Source organism: Pelophylax lessonae, assembly GCF_965119305.1.
Source record: "Pelophylax lessonae genome assembly, chromosome: 3".
Classification (NCBI taxonomy): Eukaryota; Metazoa; Chordata; class Amphibia; order Anura; family Ranidae; genus Pelophylax; species Pelophylax lessonae.
Genome location: NC_138770.1, coordinates 216,112,729 through 216,132,298, shown reverse-complemented (window position 1 = coordinate 216,132,298; position 19,570 = coordinate 216,112,729). Strand labels below are relative to the sequence as shown.

The following is a 19,570-nucleotide window of genomic DNA, read 5'->3' as shown; positions in this document are numbered from 1 at the left end:
GTGAGTAAACGTCCCCCCCCCCTTTCCCTGGCGGATTTTGTGGTGGACGCGGGCCCCTCCATGTGACGGTCGGACCCTGATATGGAAATTTTTCTATTCACCTCACTTATCCACTTAATCTTAATCAGTCTAATAAATCTAATATTCTTTTTTTGTCTATAAAAGAATCTAGCCAACGCTGTTGAGGCTATTACTATTAGAATAAATAAAAAATAAAGATCTAATTTATTTTACAGAAAATAAACTTTAGATGAATCAATTATGACATAGATGATAAAATCTTAAAAAACAGTGATCTTTACAAATACAGTGTTTCAAATGGACAAAGTTACACAGAACAATACACAAGACATAGGCGTCATCTCACACAGAGAATTTCTACGTTACCATCTTAGTCAGCATTCAATGCAAGAGAGGGATTTTTACCTTACACAGGAACTATACATACCACCATGTGTCTCAGCCAGAGTCAGAAGAAAAAGACAGAATAAGCTTCCTGGCTGGGCTTATATTGACACATCTACCCTCTCAGGTGAAGACCCCCACCCTTAGCATACCATTTATGGTCAAGGACTTCCTGCTCCTTAACCCCTCCCTGAGCATACCACAAGAAAAAGGTTAATTTACCATTTATGGTAGAGGACTTCCTGATCATCAACCCCTTCCTTCCCAGTACAGTCAATATACCAAATGGTCAGCATCTTAAAGAATGTTAATTTGTTTTCCTTTTGGTTCACCCAACTCCCAGCTAGGTTTCTTTGTTGTTGGGATGATGGGGAGATTACTTGGTCAATACATTTTAAACACTCCTAGTGAAACCAAACCCCCCCTCCCCCTTAGCAACCATATGTTCTCAGTAGAAGAGGAATTGGCACAGCTGTCTATGGCATCCATTTTATATATCAGAATGTCCAAGCAGAAATAGAATAATGTCCATTTTAGAATTCAATAATTCTATTACATTTCCCCCTGAAGTTCATAAATTTGAACTTAAGATTTTTGTACTTACCCACAACAGCCCAGAAGGTCCAATCCCCCCCCCCCCCCCACCACCACCACTGCGCCCTCCACTTCTTTTCTTGAACACGACAAAACTCTTTATCTGTTCTTATGAACACATCAACATAGACTTGAGACTGAAAAGTAATAGAAATCCTGGTGTCTCTGAGAACTCACATCCGAACCATGAGTGTACTCACTCCTCTGCCTTGGAAAAGTAGAACTCCAAAATTGATGGCGGGATCCTGGCATCTTTTAACCCCGTAACAGGGGAATGTTGTGTGATGTGTGCAAAGATTGGATCGGACCGCGAGATGGCACTTTTCAACATGGGTAAGGAAAGTTCAGTCTTGCACCTTTGTCTCAAGCTATAGTATGGTGGTCGTTGTTGCTTCTTCAGGTGGTGGTAGGGAAGGCCTCCGAACAGTTGTGCATGAATACAAAAAGAAAAGGGAGAATGTCAGAATACCGTTATGGGGGGGGGGATCAAGATTGTTGCAGTTGTGTGGCCATTAAGGATTATTAATGTTAACAGGTAAAGCTCAGGTTAAAGCAGTAGGCGGGTTGAGGGATGTAAAATATAATAACATAAGACCTGGATTTATAGGGATACTCTTTTTTTCATTGGTTGTTATATATGGTTCTGTGGGTTCTCACCTGACTCTTGAAGCTGAGCCAGGAAGAATGTCATAATTCACAACAAAAAATTATATGACAGGTGTCTTATTATCTAAGAGAATAGAAGATATAAATCAAAAGAACAATTTAAAAAAGCATAATATTAACCACCTCTCTACCAGCCACTGTATATATACGTCCTGCCCTCACTCGACTCTATGCTCTTGGAGGACCGGAACGACGGCAAACGTCGTTGCCTAGCAACTGGCTTAAATATCCCTTTTTTTTTTGTCTTTTTTTTTCTACCTTTATTAGTGTACTTGTGAGATCTGAGGACTTTTTGACCCCAGATCTCACAAGAAAGAGGTCCTGTTGTGCCTATTTCTATTGCAAGGAATGTTTACATTCCTTGTAATAGAAATAAAAATGATCAATTTTTTTAAAAAACGGTGTAAAAATAAAAATAGTAGATTAAATAAATAGTAAAAAAAAATAAAATATTAAAGCGCCCTGTGCCCGTTAGCTCGCGCACAGAAGCGAACGCTTACGGAAACCCCGCCCACATATGTAAACGGTGTTCAAACCACACATGTGAGGTATCGCCGCGATCGATAGAGCAAGAGCAATAATTTGAGCCCTAGACCTTCTCTGTAACTCTAAGATGGCAACCTGTAGAAATTTTTAAAGTGTCACCTATGGGGATTTTTAAATACCAAAGTTTGTCGCCATTCCGTGAGCGTGAGCAATTTTGAAGCATGATATGTTGGGTATCTATTTACTCAGCGTAACATTATCTTTCACATTATGGAAAAAAATTGGGCTAACTTTACTGGATTCTTATTTTTTAATTAAAACAAATGAATTTTTTCCAAAAAAATTGCGTTTGGAAGACCGCTGCGCAAATACGGTGTGATAAAAAATATTGCAATAATCTCCATTTTATTTTCTAGGGTCTCTGCTAAAAAAATATATATAATGTTTGGGTGTTCTAAGTAGTTTTCTAGCAAAAACAACTGATTTTATCTTGTAAACACCAAATGTCAAAAATAGGCCTAGTAGGCAAGTAGTTAAACTAGGAAAGGGAAGAAAGATAGGCAAGTAATGAAAAATTTGTAAAAAGGATGAAGGGAAGAAAGATAGGTAAGTAATAAAATCATTGGCCCAGGAGGACTCCGGAAGGACATCGTAATACTTCCGGGTCCTCGGAGTAACACATCGCGATTGGTCGACTCCGTAACCGGAAGTGCGTCATCACACTTTCGGGTCCCCGCCGAGGCCGCACCGGAAGTCTCCATTAGCCAAGCTTTAAATGAGAGATGTGGACAGCACGGCTACAGCTCCAGTCCAAGAAGCCGACTCATCAGTGGAAATGCGTCGGGGGGAGCTAGCCGTGCTGTCATAGGTCCCGGATTGTACTGCAGACATCCTCGACCACCCTGTACTTTCTGTCTTTTCATCTGGATTGTGTAAGTGTCACTTCATATAATTTTTGAATAAATCGAAGGTAATGCACTATAGTCCTCTCTTCTTCTTTGGGCACGATCTTGTTTGGCATTATCCCCTGATTGGAAGCCTATAGATCCCCCCACTTTGGAAGCAGCTGATTGATCAGTTTCATCCTAAGAATCACATCTTCCAGTCGATCAGTTGGGACCTCTGGATATAATACAGTATATGCTCACATCTCTCCACATTGTGGTAAGAGTCCACTCCTATTACCGGGTGTTCACATGTGTATTCAAAGTTATTAAGAATCACTCTGGATCACTATTTGGGACGAGGTCACACCCACCTCCCAACACTCCCCAACCTTCACTTCATTTTCTGGATTTAAAGACTTTTTATAGTTTGCACCATTTGAAATAGAGGTTTTGTGTTTATTGGTGTCCCTACAGACATCACCTATGAACTTTTGTTCTCATTATTTTGTTTAGCGCACTTTGGTAATTTAGGTCCCATACATTACCATTTTTCCACATTTAATTTGTTTTGCAGTGCTGCTTTCACATTACTTTCATCTTTTTTAAGGTTCGCGCATCTATTTTCTCTTTTCAATAAAAAAATTAGCAAAAAAGGATAATACAAATAAAAATGAAAAATAAGAAAAAATATATAAAAATAAAAAATTAAAAATATATATATATAAAAACTACAGATTTTATGCTGCTCCAACTAAGATATTTAAAGAACACATTCAACTTTGGATAGCCACAGAGCATTGAATCTGTATTAAAAGAGAAAAAAAAATTCACTGATACACAGTTGCCCTGAAATCTATTGTTGACTGCACTGAAAAAGAAGGAAAAAAAAAAAAGGCATTGCAGCAACTACTATACAAAAAGGGAAACTCCTCTCCCTCACTAGTGATCAGCAGTGTGAATTTGCAGGTCAGGTACACAGATAGTAAGGAGAGAGTAACAAAAAGTTGATCAAAAAAAACTTTTAGAATTTAGGTAAACCTGACTGCACTTAATTACTCCAATTTTTAGAGGCTTCTCCCAAAAACAAAAATTCAAAAATGTAGTTTGTTTTTCCTGTAACTTTATATTGTTTTAGGGTCCTCTATTAAATTCGCACAATACCCCACATCGGTCTCCTAATAGTTACCCAAATCAAGACAGCAACAGGGTGGAGTTCACTAAAGCTGTGGCCCTAGGACTGTATATGCCCATTAAAAAAACTTAACCTGAGATATTTGGATTAATCTATTTTGATCTCAAGATATCACCCAAATCATCCACTCCGCTCCTCCTAAGGCATCCTGATCTCCAGCTCCCGCGTTACCTCCTCCCAGGTTCACTATCAGGACTGCTCCAGAATCTATAGAAGTCCATACTCCAATATGTCCAGCCAGCTCCTACCCCCGTCCACCACTAGGTGATCCCTGAAAACTCATTTATTCACAGAAGCCTACTCTACTTCCACCAAGAATTTTACCTCAGCCAACTCCATCAGATCATTTCCCCCTGCAGCTATTATCTTTTTGTACAACCGCCTCCCCTTGGATTATAAACTCCTTAGGTAGGGCCCTTCTATTAACGTATGTCAGAAACTGCGGGCGCTATTCAAATCCTGTTGCCCAAAGTCTAACTACCAATTTTTTAACTCTGCCCCAAATCCCAAAGGAAGTTTCTGTAGATGTAAAGGGGTGTCATGTTTGATATAAAGTATTTTCTCTGGGGTAATAGGGGTACGTCCCGGTGTTCCTGCTATATCCATGCCAAGGACAAGAGAAGATGTGCAATAGATCCCCGAGGTAGTGTACCCCGCTGAGTACAATTTAACCTGATGCTGAACACAGTGCATCACTAGACATCTGATAGCAGCACCAGTGCCCTGGTCTCAAATAATTTTAACTTTGATTAGGGCAGGTTGGGACAATACCTCGGCATCCATGATACATGACCCCTTCCTTTTCCAGAATTGCTGACTCATGATTCTGTCTTATTTCCTTTGACATAACACAACACTCCTCTGAGGTTGTCCAGACTCATAAACCATCAGAACATAATGGACTCTGGGGTGTAACACTGTAGCGTCGGATAGGATAGTACCCAAATTGACCAAGATATACGCACGATGTGCAGTCCCTGCAATCAGGGACGAGAACAGTGCAAATCTATTTTGACAGCCATGGAACTGAGTCATCCACCAATCCATATGACTCATAGTAAACTTGGATACTACCCCCATCTGCCTGTCTTTACAAAGGCTGCACACCTTGTGACCCGTTTGTCAATCCGGTAATCAGACAATGTTATCCTTCACCCATACAACATAAACTGCGTACACTATTCCAATAGGACTTCACATGGAAGGCAGGAGCATAGTACAGCACTGGGGCACTGGTCTTTCTGGCATGCAGGACATAGAATATTAGTTAAGGCACACAAGGAGTCTAGGACAGGAAGGACACCTATGGGCATCAACTGGGGAGAATACAGCATGCCCACACGTATAACAAAAGTGAGGCCCCTTTGATCGGCCAAGGCACAAAGTCCAAAGCTGGCAACACACCATACAATTTGCATACAATTTTCCCATACAATGTTTCTTCAGAGTCATCAAAACCATACAATATGAGGCCAGACCTAAACACTCTTAATTTGGATGCAACCAGGCAGGCCCTTGTACCACATATCCAAAGGTAAATCTAAAGGAAACTGAACAACAAAAATTGCATAATGTGTATCCAGCTCAAGGAACTTTTGCTACTGGGCACAAATGACCAATATCAGAAAAACACATAAAAACAAACAGGAAACTTTAGAAGCAATTAGAGTTGTGCAGTGACACTGAGCAGGAAACAACCTTGAAATACACTTGGGGACACACAGAGAGACTGCTAGGAATACAAAATTACATTAGCCCTGAGGCAATGAGCTAAGTTTGAAAAGAAAGGACTGGCTGGGTGTGTAACTAATTCAATTAACAGCAGGGTGTGAACCAGTCTTAAACACAAGTATAACAGGTATAACAGCAGACCCTTACAAGTTAAATCCATGGAGCTACAAGTACCAGCATAGCTACTGATCTTTGGGTATAGAGGAAACATATCTGTAACAGATCTATTGCAGATCCAAATCAAACTCTGGACAATTCCAAAATACCCTTACCAATAAATGCAGTAACACTGACAGAGATTCATAACACTTCTTCAACCTAATATAGGTGTTTAGAGTGTCAATTATCCACTGCAGTCCTATTTAAATTTTAATCTGTAGAAACTAAGTATGACTGGAGATGACCAATCATATTGTCAGTGGAAATAGGGGATAGCAGACTTTAACTAGTTGGTTTTGCTCATCAGTTGAGGAAAGAAACTCATTAATACCAGGGCTCTACATATGTCGGATCAGAACATACACCACACAAGGTCTAGAACCAAGCACAGCCAGACGGACTGACATCAGAAGCCCCATCTAAATAAACCTAAAAAAGAAAAATGTATTTTTATATAAAGTTGTCTCTGAGGGCTGTGATCTCCTTTGGTTCTGAAAGCCATGAAACCCAATTATGGAATCTGAAGGATAAAACACCAATAAAATTTAGAAATACAAATAAACATTACATTTTTTCTTCCTCATAAAAATAAACCGATGGTTAAGTACATGTGACAAAAAATTAGCATATGAAACACACAATTATACATTACATTCCATAAAGAAGACTTAAACATTTTTCTTAGTTGTTTTGTAACAGTGCACTTTTTCAAATACCAAAAATTGTTGAGCTCAAACTAATTACCACATGGATTTTGTTTATGGTATACCATTAATTCCCCAAAAGAAAAATGTTCACCATGATCAAAAATGAGCAGCTAATAAAAAAAAATATTTAGTTGGTACCATATATTCACAAATCATAATACCTCACCACAATGACACTCTTTAGAACTGTCTCTCTGGAAACAAAACATGTGTTAGAGAATACACATCTCAATTCACTATTACAGAGATCTCACTTTTCACTTTAATGAATTACCAGGCAATTTGCATGACAATACACTCACAGATCTGACTAGAAAGGAGGGGGGTCAGTGGGCTATCAGCAGCTGTGACTACAAACTTCAGAGGACACAACATATATAGTTCATGTATTTCACAGACCAAACTTACTCTCACAATTAGCTAGGTTAAAGACAAACTCTAGACACCACAAATACCAACATGTTTTCTATAATAACCTGAACGTCTTCCTTTCAATTCCTTAACCACTTTACCACTAGAGCATTTTGCTGTCTTACGTCTGGGCCACTTTTTGCGATTCGGCGCTGTGCGACTTTAACTGACAACTGCGCGGTCGTGCAACGCCGTACCCAAACGAAATTGACGTCCTTTTTTTTCCCACAAACAGAGCTTTCTTTTGGTGGTATTTAATCACCTGTGCGATTTTTACTTTTTGCGCTATAAACAAAAAAAGAGCGTTTATTTTGAAAAAATAACAATATTTTTAACATTTTTTTATATGAAATTCCCCCAAAAAAGATGTAAAAAACAATTTTTTTTTAAATTTTTGGCCAATTTGTTTTCTGCTACCCATGTTTGGTAAAAAAAAATCGCAATAAGCGTATTTTGATTGGTTTGCGCAAAAGTTATTGCGTTTTCTAACAAAGGGAAAGATTTATGTCATTTTTGGTGTGTTTTTTTTTAACGAGTAATGGCGGCGATCTGCGATTTTTTTTGCGGGACTGCGACATTGCGGCGGACAGATCGGACCCTTGACTGACATTTTTGACACTTTTGGGGGTACCATTGACATTACTGCAGTAATCAGTGCTATATATATGCACTGTTACTGTAAAAATGACACTGGCAGGGAAGGGGTTAATTTTATTGGAGAGGGAGGGGTTAATGTATGCCTGGTGCTTACTGACGTGTGGGGGGGGAGGTGACTGTGTGAGACAGGGACAGATCGGATGTCCAGCTATGCTGAACACTCCGATCTGTCACTCCCTGTCAATGAGGAGATCCGCCCGCTTGTGTTTACACAGGCGGGCGGATCTCCACACTCGATCCCCGACGATCGGGGCAGAGCAGCGGCGAACGCCGCTGCTCCTCCCCTGGCCCGACTCCCGCTGTGAATGAAAACAGCGGGAGCGCGCCTCCGGCGGCGCGCGAGCGCCGCCTACAGGGGAGGAGTCTGGCGACGTAGGTCTACGTCGTCAGATGGGAACGAGCCACTTTTCCGCAGTACTATTCAAGTACTCAGCGGTAAAGTGGTTAAAATCTGTTTGGTAAGTTTGACATTTTTTCAAAGACCTATCCCGAATCATTTCCTCATTCTCATCCTGTATGGACGCATTCTCTAATTTAGGATTTTGGAATGGGACCCATGATCTAGGCCAGGGATTCTCAAACTACGGCCCTCCAGCTGTTGCGAAAATACACCTCCCATGAGGCATTGTAAAACTCTGACATTCACAGACGTGACTAGGCATGATGGGAATTGTAGTTCCTGAACAGCTGGAGGGCCATAGTTTGAAGACCTCTGATCTAGGCTGTTCATACTTATTACACCTAGGCCACGTTGCAAAGCGTGCAGGGTACACTTCAAAATCACGTCTCGTTGTCCTATATGGATTTTGTTTCACTACTTTTTCAATGGGACGTGATAGACAGAATCGAGCTATGTGGCCAAATAGTCCACATGCATAATATTTTATCTTGTCTAAAGTTGTACAGCGTCTCTTAACATAAGGCTTTGTTTTAGATGACTGAGAATGTTCGATAACTATGACTGGAAAGGCTCCAACTGGATTAGAAGCTTTTTCTGGTACTTTACAAGATATAGGGGCAATTTTGTGAGAACTCCTACCTTCCATGGATTTATCCCTATTGGTACATACATTAGGTGTGGGTGTCCCACTGAATTCAGACATAACCAAATCAGTTGCTTTGTTATCCACTCTTTTTGAAGACTGAGCAAGCAGCTGACAGATAATGATTTTATTTCACTTTCTGCATCCTTCAGTCTTTTTACCAGCTGATGAACTTCTTCCTGTAATCTCTGGTTTTCTATTACTAGGCGGCGGTAGCTAGCATCAGAATTTGACTTAGAAACTTCTAAAGTACTGATGTCACTTTTGGCTATTTCTAGAGCTTCTTTTAGGGACGTGTTTTGCAATTTCAAATGTTCATACTGTCTACTTATCCACCTGGCCGCAAAGATCAGTGGAGTCTTTCCCGCTCGCTTACTATAACATTTTCCAGTGAAGTTTAATTTAATATCCTCTTCCATCAGAGGAAAATGCTCCTTCTGCCTGGAGACTTTCCTCCCTTAATTTCAGCATGGCATCCGTTACCTGCCTTGCTGTTCTACTTTCCTCTTCCTGTGCCTCACAATCTTCCAGTAATTCACCTTTTACTGGAGTATCAAACTTGTAGCTTTTTTCTTTGTTGCTCTCCCTTTTTGTCAGCTGCTGAAAGGTGACAATTCAGATCAGCGCTTGAGTACTTTGCTGACAAGGACTGGGCAATTGCACAATAAGGCCCAAGTCCTGACAATTGCTTATTGTCCCCCTGTTCATAACTGCCACAACTTTGGGGTTGTTACATGTGTTACAGTTTCTGCTTGTCCCTACATTGGAGTGTTGCTTGGAAAGATTTCTCAGCAAAAACATTCACTTCCTCTGCCCTGTTCAATGATCATAATTCCCATGTTCTCCTCTTTAGATTCATGTTTTTGGATACATCACTGGGCAAGCTTTCTGCAAAACTTGTGTCTGTTTCCAATTTATATAAGGCAATGATGCTATCCCAGGTTTCTACCATTTGGTGTTGGTCAGGATCTGAAGGGATATTTACTTCCACTCCATCCTTGTATTTGTGCTTTCATTTGGGAGAGCAAATCTTTCCCTAGAAAATTGCAAGGAACTGAATCGCTCAAGAGCAGGAAGGCTTCAGTTTGAAAGGGTACAATTTGAACTTTTGTGGGACTGGTTTCCAGTAAGGGGATATGATATACCCCCTAGACCAACTCCCCTAATTGTATTTTGAATGGGAAGATTTACCTCACTGGATTTCAAAACTGAACAAGCTGGCCCGTTGTCTACTAAACAATTTAGGGTCTGATTATTTAATGGCATTTGTACATAAGCACTTCCTTTCTAATTTGTTGAGACTACAGGTAACACCGGGAGCTCTCCACATCACTTAGGGTCTCATACAGATTCCCTTTTAGGTTGTGGTGGCCTAATTTGTCTTGGAGCTCTACACTCCCTCTTGAAGTGTCCGGGTCTGTTGCAGTTGAAGCAGACAGGCTTCCTTTTTGGTTTTAGGCCGAGATCTGCACTGTTCAATTGATCAGTGACAATGCAGATCCTTTGAGGTTTCAGTGACTCCCAATCAGCTATATTTCTTTCAATAGCAGTTGCAAGTGACAACAAAGAGGAGAGGGGCTTATCTCTCCAGTCTGGATCAGTTTTTGAGTACTTTGCTAATAAGGCCTGGGCGATTGCATAAGGCCCCAATCCTGACAATTCCGCATCTTCCCCCGTTCATCACTCTCACTATTCTGGGGATTTGGCTCTAGTAGCTGCTCCTGCTTTTCTCTAATCCTCAGCGGCATTTGGTGTGTTTTCTTCTTAATTCTCACAGTAAAAATATTCAAGTCATTAGCCCTATTCATTGATTCTACCATCCATGCACTCCAAGCATCTCTTTCATCTGGGCATATCATCTTCCTGTGGTGACTATGCCACAGGGCCTCCCAGGCTTTAGGCTTAAAAGTCCCTATTTTAGAATACTTCTTCCCAGTCCAGCGATCCCAATCTTGAATATATTTCACAACCCAAGGCCCATATTTATAAATCATCTCTTCCTTAGGGGTCAAGTGGTAGGGTTCACCACGGTTAGACGCCCTCTTTGAAGCAATTTTATTACCCATCCTTACGGATTATGGACCCTGAATTGATTTCCAAACCTTAAGCGGTTGCCCCCCAGAGGTAGCTAATCTCTGGCCAATGATTGGGTTGACAGGTACCGCCCCTGTCACCGTTGCTGCTTTTTCACTACTTGTCAGTACAGGATTTTTCCTATCTTGACTATAGTCCTTCAAAGTTAGCCTGGAGATTCCCTGAACTTCCTGCGAGTTCTAATCCCCCCGTGGACTTTTCTGAAGTATTCTAGAAAAAACAATGCTTAAAGTACGACTATTACTTCTGTTATCTCAAGAAAGATTGGCACAAACTTGGATAATCAGAACCCTTTGAGTGCTTGGAGTACAGAAGGCAGTTAAAAAGGGTACAATTTTTTGCAAAACGATTTGTAGCGGTTACAATATAGCCAGCGTTCACAGGTCTAATTACAAACCTTACAATCTATTCATACACATCAAGATTATTCAGTGTGACTTAGGCTGGTCACACATGTTCAACTTTCTTGTACAATTCTATTTTAATTATACTGTTCATATCAGTCTCATCAAGGTATTAGTACAGACAAAAGGTAAAAAGAAATGAAAGTTCTTTAAGAGCTTGCTAGTCTGAGACAGAGGTGACAAACAAACAAAGACAATTAGCGCTTCATAGATCAGCTCTGTTTTCCATATAAACAAGCTCCTCACACAGGGCACCATCTGATATGGAAATTTTTCTATTCACCTCAATTATCCATTTAATCTTAATCAGTCGAATAAATCTAATAAGTGATTATAACCTTTTTGTCTATAAAATAATCTAGCCAACGCTGTTGAGGCTATTACTATTAGAATAAATAATGAATGATAACTGCTAAAAAATAAAGATCTAATTTATTTTACAGAAAATAAATTTTAGATGAATCAATTATGACATAGATGATAAAATCTTAAAAAAACAGTGATCTTTACAAATACAGTGTTGCAAATGGACAAAGTTACACAGAACAATACACAAGACATAGGCGTCATCTCACACAGAGAATTTCTACGTTACCATCTTAGTCAGCATTCAATGCAAGAGAGAGAGATTTTTACCTTACACAGGAACTATACATACCACCATGTGTCTCAGCCAGAGTCAGAAGAAAAAGACAGAATAAGCTTCCTGGCTGGGCTTACATTGACACATATCTACCCTCTCAGGTGAAGACACCACCCTTAGCATACCATTTATTGTCAAGGACTTCCTGCTACTCAACCCCTCCCTGAGCATACCACAAGAAAAAGGTTCATTTACCATTTATGGTAGAGGACTTCCTGATCCTCAACCCCTCCCTTCCAAGTACAGTCAATATACCAAATGGTCAGCATCTTAAAGAATGTTAATTCGTATTCCTTTTGGTTCACCCAGCTCCCAGCTAGGTTTCTTTGTTGTTGGGATGATGGGGGAAGGGATGGGGAGATTACTTGGTCAATACATTTTAAACACTCCTAGTGAAACCAAACCCCCCCCCCCTTAGCAACCATATGTTCTTATTAGAAGAGGAATTGGCGCAGCTGTCTATGGCATCCATTTTATATATCAGAATGTCCAAGCAGAAATAGAATAATGTCCATTTTAGAATTCAATAATTCTATTACAACCCCCATACTCCTGGGTTTCCCTCTGTCCTGTTGTCCCCCCCCTCCTCTCCCCCCCACTTGGGGGACTGTTTGGGCCTACCTGAGGCTGGGACCTAGTGTGCAGGCCGCACGGGGGGCCGCAGGGGGTGCGCCATCCACATCGCTTGGTCGATTGTACGGGGGAGCTCGGTCGGTTCCTCCAGGGGCAGGATGGTGTAAGAGGACTGGCGGGGGGGGAAGGTCCCCCTGTGGGTTCTGTTTCCGCCATTTTGTTGTAGCCTCGTCTGCTATTATGGCGACGGCCATCTTGGTACACCCGTTTTCGGCCATCGTGCGGTGGAATCTAGGTGGGTGTGCCTGGAGGCGTTTTCCTGGGGGTGGAGCTCCTCCCTTCACCCTGGTCAGTTTCCATTGCTCACTCCCTTATGGGAGGGTTTGTTGGTTACACATGCTGTCTTGAGACTGCTTTTTGGGACAGTGGGTTTTGGAGGCCTGCCTTGCTCTCTCTCTCTCTCTCTGTTGGAGGTCTGCGGGCATACCTGACCTTCGGGGGGTGCTGTAGCACAGTGGGGATTGTTTTTTTGCAAAAAAAAATGTAATTTTTGTAATTTTTTTGCAAATTTTTCTGGCGGGTTCTTCTGGTTCAGCATGGACCCTGCAGACCATGTGACCCCACCTAACCCCCTCACGGAGGCCGAAGTGCCCTTTCCAGAGCTCCACTGTCCATCAATGCATTTTTGGCGGTTCGTGAAGCATTTGGGCCCGGGTGGAGGTGGCCTTGAGAGGGCGAGGTACGCTGAAACGTTTCTCTACCTACCCCTGCCTCATCTGATGTCTCGGCTTCTGAGACTGACACAGTCTGTCGTAGGCAAGACCATATGCGAAGTTCAACATGAATGTTGCTGAGAAGTTTAGCATGGTCACCTGCACGAGGATGACGCCAGCATAGTTGGGTGTGTGCGCGTTCACGGATGGGCCAAGGTCAGTATCAACTTCTGTCTGCCTTCCCTCCTCTCAATTTTCTGCCAAGACTTCTTCGCAGGATCAAGGCGGAAGGGATTCCGGTCATTCTCGTGGCTCCGGACTGGCCTTTCTGCGCTTGGTATGCCGACCTGGTCAGGCTAGCCGCCGGCGCTCCTTGGAGGCTTCCTGTCTGGGAGGATTTATTGTCTCCAGTGCCCATCTTCCATTCTGCTTTACGGTCGCTGGCTTGTCTGCTTGGCTGTTGAAAGCCAGGTTCTGAAGGGCAAGGGTTTGTCTGCTTCAGTGCTTCCCACCCTGCTTAAAGCGTGGGAAGCAACGTCTAGGATGATTTTTCATCATGCGAGAGAGTCATATATTGTGTGGTGTGAGTCTCTTTGGGATCCCCCTCGCTCTTGCTCGGTGCCCAGGATCTTGGCTATCCTTCGGGGAGTTGATCTAACGTTGGCCTTGAGTATTTTCGGGGGTCAGGTTTTCGCTTGGGTAATTTTCGTCCACAGGCCTTTGGCCGCCCGTTCCCTGGTGAGTAACTTCTTCCAGAGGGTGCGACACTTAGTACTCCAGTGCGACCTCCGTCACAAACTGGGGACCTTGATTTGGTGCAGTCAGTTCTTCAGAACCTCCTTTGGCAAGTATTCGGGTCCTCTGCCTACCTTATTACAGAAGGTGGCCTTCTTAATAGCTTTCATTCTACGTGCAGGGTGTCTGCACTGGCGACATTATCCTGTCGTTCTCCCTATTTGTTGGTCATGGAGGCAAGTGGTACTTCGTCCAGATCCGTGCTTCCCTCAGAAGGTGGTTTCTAGTGTTCACTTGAAGGAGGACATTGTATTACCATCTTTGTGTCCTAAGCCTAATCATCCTAAGGAATGTGCTTTGCATACTCTGGATATAGATACACTGGATACACTCAAGGTATACTTGGCAACTACTAAGTCTTTTCGTGAGTCAAGTTCGCTCTCTGTACTCACGGATGGCCCAAGAGCCGGGCTGCCTGCAACTGCTGCATCTGTTTCCAGATGGATCGGACAGACGGTGGTGCAGGCTTATTCAATTAGGGGGTCAGGTCCTACCTTTCCCTGTTTCGGTGCATTCTACTCAGGCGCCTAGTGGTTCCTGGGTTTTTCGCCATACAGGCATCTGTGATTCAGGTTGCAAGACAGCTATCTGGTTGTCTGTTCACACCTTTACCAAATTTTTAAGGCGGATGTGCTGGCATCTGCTGATGCCTCTTTTGGCCGCAATGTTTTGCTGGCTTCTGTCTGGAGGGCCTTTGGCCTTTCTTGAGGGTGTTTACTGTTTGTTTCAGGTGGGCCTCATCCTATGTTGCCTAGGTTTAGCCTTGGGAACTTGTTCTTTTTTGCTGTTCCCACCCCTCATTTTATGGCACTGCTTTGGGGCATCCCTACTGATATGGATCAGAGAACTGCGTCCTTCAATGAACGATAGAGAAAACAGGATTTTTGACTTACTGTAAAATCCTTTTCTCTTAAGTTCATTGACAGACGTAGTACCCGCCCCTCTATTTTGAGTTGGGTTGGTGTTACTTTTCTAACACTGCTTTGATACAAAACTGACATCCTATGCAGGAAGAGAGAGGGTGTACCCTCCGGGACTGCCCATAGGCGTAGCCAGAACTTTTTGCCTAGTTTCCTACTCCTGTAGGGGGCAGTATAACCCTACTGATATGGATCAGAGAACTGCGTCCGTCTATGTACTTAAGAGAAAAGGATTTTACGGTAAGTCAAAAATCCAGTTTTCTCTTACGTCCTCCGACAGTCGCCGCCTACTCTAAGTCATCACTGTTGGGTAGTGACTTCCGCTCCGCAGGAGTAGCTAGGCATATAGACTTAGTCAAAAACAAAAGGCATTTGCATATACACACCCATGGGGGCTGTCCCATCTGGTCAATACCCCCCTGCAGTGATCACTCCCAACTCAGTTTATTCTGCCTAGCGTCAGAAGTAGTTAGGCTTCCCTGTGCTGGGGCTACAGTCTCAGCCTATCTAATCTTTTCTTTGATTTTCTTTGAAAATGTCAGTTTTTTCTTACTTTACTAGCTGTTTATTTTGTCAGCTTTAGTTTTAGTTGACTCTTCGGAAGAAGATGGATTCATGCGGTGCTGGGATTCGGACTGGCTGCCCTGGGTCTCCAGGGCAGAGGGTCAGATGGACCCCCAGCCCGCCATCGAGCGTTCAGCTATGGTTTGCCCTGGCATTATGAATGACCCATCCCTGTTCGCAGCAGGGATGCAGCCGTGAGAGGTGGCTACCTCACTGGACGCATCTGCGATGCTGCAGTGCAATGTCCCTGGCTAACGGCATTCCCTGTCAGATGAGGGCAGCAGCTTTCCGTTTCTGAGAGGCTCCCCACGCCATCTGGTACAGGTAAGTACTTCTGTGTGGGGCCTCTGTATGGGGTGGCAGTCTGTGTTGCTGTGTGTTTCCCCATGTCTGTGCCTGTGTGACTCCCTGATGCGGTCCCTGCGGGGATCGCTTGTACATGCGCAGCGGCGCTGTGTGTTTTTGGGGGTCCCCTTCCCTGTGTCACTTTGGTGCTTGGGGGGTGCAGACTGTGTTTGTGGCGACCGCAGCGGGGTAAAACCGCGCGGTCCGCCATTTTAACTATGGGCAAGCATGTTGGCTTCACTATGGGCAATACTACATGCTGTTTTGGCGCCATCCACCGCCATTTTGTGGTAACCGAACGATTGTTTCGACCGCATGTTCGGCGGCCATTTTGGCGGAGCCTTCCATGCAATCCTATGGGGCAGTCATTTTACCTGGGTCATGCAGCCTATAAGTTCAGCCTGCTTTAGCAGCACTTCCTCTTCCTCTGAAGCAGACATCGGTGGCAACACTCTGCGGAGCTCTGCAGGTTATCGCTCTCAATATCTTTCTGTATTGTCGCTTCTGGCTCAGTTTTTTCTTCTCCTGTTTGGGGGTCTTTTGCCACTGTAGCTGTAGCGGTGGGCTGCGCACTCCGCAGCGATCTTAAAGGGGCAGTACAAACTTCTTGCACTGTTCTTTTTTCTCACATTGGGCAATGGATTCTCAGGACAGCAAATTCCCCCAAGCTCTAGTGGGGGTCCCCAGTTCTCCTGTGGCCCTTCTGAGACCTGATTTGGCCACTGTGGTGGCAACTTTGGTGTCAAATATGGAAATGCTGATGGCTGAACGTGCTGCAAGAAAGAGGCCCAGATTGTCTCTCTCCTCTGATTCAGAGGGTGATATGGCTGCTGCTGCGAGCGTGCCCTTTTCAGGGTCCCGCTCATCCTTGGACCCGCTGGGGTCTGAGGGGGAGGCAGAGGTGGAGGGGGTTGATACCCCCTCCCCGGGGGCCGATTGTTTCTGTTAAGGAAACACTGCATTTGGAGGATGAGCCCAGTCCTCCGGGCGTTGTGTCCTCATTTGGGACGCACAGGACCCGCAAGTCGGCGCAGGTTTTTCCCTGTCCCGCTGAGTTTCATTACACTGTTAAAGAAATGTGGCGCACTTTAAAACGTCCATTCGTGGTGCCTAGTCGGTTCAAATTGCTTTATCCCTTTGCACCAGCTACGGAATCGCGATGGTGTGTGCCCCCACAGGTGGATCACACTGTGGCCATGTTAAACAAGGCTACCTTGATTCCTACGGAGTATTCCCCGGTTTTCCGGGATCCCTCGGACCGGCGGTTGGAGTCTCTGGCCCGCCATTCCTATACGGTGGCAAGCTCCATTTTCGCGTCCGTGTTGGTGGCTCAGGCGGTTGCTGATTGGACTAAGGTGCTTAGGAGCAACCTCGTGTCTGATGATGTTCCGCCTGCCCGGCTGGAGATGGTGGATCAAATCCACCAAGGAATCATGTATCTGTGTGATGCGGCCTTAAATAAGGCCCCCTTAGTAGCGCACCTATCTAGTGTCTCGGTACTTAACCGGCGACTAATATGGCTGAAGAGCTGGTCGGCTGACCAGTCCTCGCGGAAAACAGTTGCTGATTTTCCCTATGCTGGTTCTCGTCTTTTTGGGGAGGCGTTGGATACCCTGGTGAAAGGCGTTACGGGGGGCAAGAGCACCATGCTGCCCCAGAACCCGAAGAACAAGTCCTTTCGGGGCAAGCGGGGTTCTGCTCCTAGATCCAATCAGGGGTCCTTTTGTGCCTTTTGGAACCAATCCAAAGGCAAGCCCTTCAAGGCCCAGAGCGGCCAGAAGAAGCCCTGGGCGGGTAAGCAGAAGTCAGGCAATGCCGGCTCGGCGAGTCAGTCCGCCTCTGCCTGAAGGGGCGCCCTCACCCGTTTCGGGGGTGGGGAGACGTTTGCGCGGTTTCCTCCAACCTTGGCTGTTCCGGATATCGGACAGGTGGGTTCAGGAAATTGTTCGATCAAGATCGAATTCCTTTCCCGGCCGGCGGACAGATTCTTTCCCTCAAATCTTCATTTGCCTCCGGGGCGTCTGCAGGACCTGCACCGAGTGGTTCAGGACCTTCTTGCTCAGGGGGTGATTGTCCCGGTGCCTCATCGGGACAGGTTTCGGGGGTTTTATTCCAATCCGTTCACTGTGCCCAGAAAGGAGGGCAAAGTGCGTCCTATTCTGGACCTGAAAGCGCTGAACCGCTTTGTGCGCGTTTGAAAATTCCGTATGGAGTCTCTCCGCTCGGTGGTGGCTTCCCTGAGCCCAGGAGAATTCCTGGCCTCGATAGATCTCAATGATGCGTACCTGCACATCCCCATTTTCGAGGGTCATCAGCGGTACCTTCGGTTTGCTATCGCAGAGGACCACTACCAGTTTGTGGCGTTACCTTTCGGTCTCGCTTCGGCACCAAGGGTTTTTACCAAAGTGTTGGCGCCGGTTCTGGGCCTGCTGAGGGCTCAGGGCATTGCAGTCTTGGGTTACCTGGACGATCTACTTCTGAGATCACGTGTCAGCCCAGGACCTGGTGCGCGATCTGTCCACCACGGTGCAGACGCTCCAGGAGTTCGGATGGACCATCAACGTTCAGAAATCGACGTTGTCTCCATCGGTTCGTCTTCCCTATCTGGGAATGATTCTGGACTCTGCTCAGGCAAAGGTGTTCTTGCCGGAGGAAAAGCTCCGGATCTTGTGGGACGAGCTCAGGTCCCTCAGCAACAGTCCGTCCTCGTCACTCAGGACCTGTATGCGGGGCCTGGGATCAATGGTGTCGGCCTTCGAGGCGATACCCTTTGCTCAGTTTCACACGCAGGCTCTCCAGGCGGAAATCCTGACCAGGTGGGACAGACTGCCTCAGTCTCTGGATCTGAGTGTCTCATTGAGGCGTCAGACCAAATTGGCTCTTCTGTGGTGGCTCCAGTCCCCGTCGGTGGTGGAGGGCAAGTCCTTCCGTCTGTTGGTGTGGACGGTGATTACCACGGATGCCAGCCTGTCGGGCTGGGGTGGGGTCCTGGGCAACCTGTCTTCCCAGGGCACTTGGTCGGAGGAGGAATCCTCCCTCCCGATAAATGTGCTGGAATTGCGAGCGATAAAACTCTGTCTCTTCCAGTGGTCGGACCGTCTTCGGGGTTGTCCTGTCCGGGTACAGACGGACAATGCTACCACGGTGGCTTACATCAACCACCAAGGGGGCACCAGGAGTGCTCGGGCGGCCCAGGAGGAGACCGACATTCTGTCTTGGGCTGAGACTCATGTCCCGGCAATCTCGGCAGTTCACATTCCGGGTATCTATCTGAGCAGCCAGACCCTGGACCAGGGGGAATGGTCCCTACACCCGGAGGTCTTCCAAATGCTGTGTGCGAAGTGGGGATCCCCGGATGTGGATCTGTTCGCATCTCGGCTAAACCAAAAGCTGGAAAGGTTCGTGGCAAGAACGCGCGATCTGCTGGCGGACGCCTCGGATGCGTTGGTGGCCCCTTGGCATTGGTATCGTCTGATGTATGCCTTTCCTCCGATTCAGTTGCTGTCCAGGTTCCTCCGCAGGTTAACCTCGGAACCGCACCTAGTGATTCTGGTGGCGCCAGACTGGCCTCACCGGTCCTG

General features: G+C 45.1%; 1 protein-coding gene across 1 annotated transcript in view; it reads left to right on the top strand.

Annotated features, from left to right (window-relative positions):
* Window positions 1-19,570, top strand: part of LOC309550448 (uncharacterized protein) — a gene marked incomplete at both ends in the record, with an annotated part of 57,242 nt that overhangs the window by 14,721 nt on the left and 22,951 nt on the right. The window lies entirely within an intron of this gene.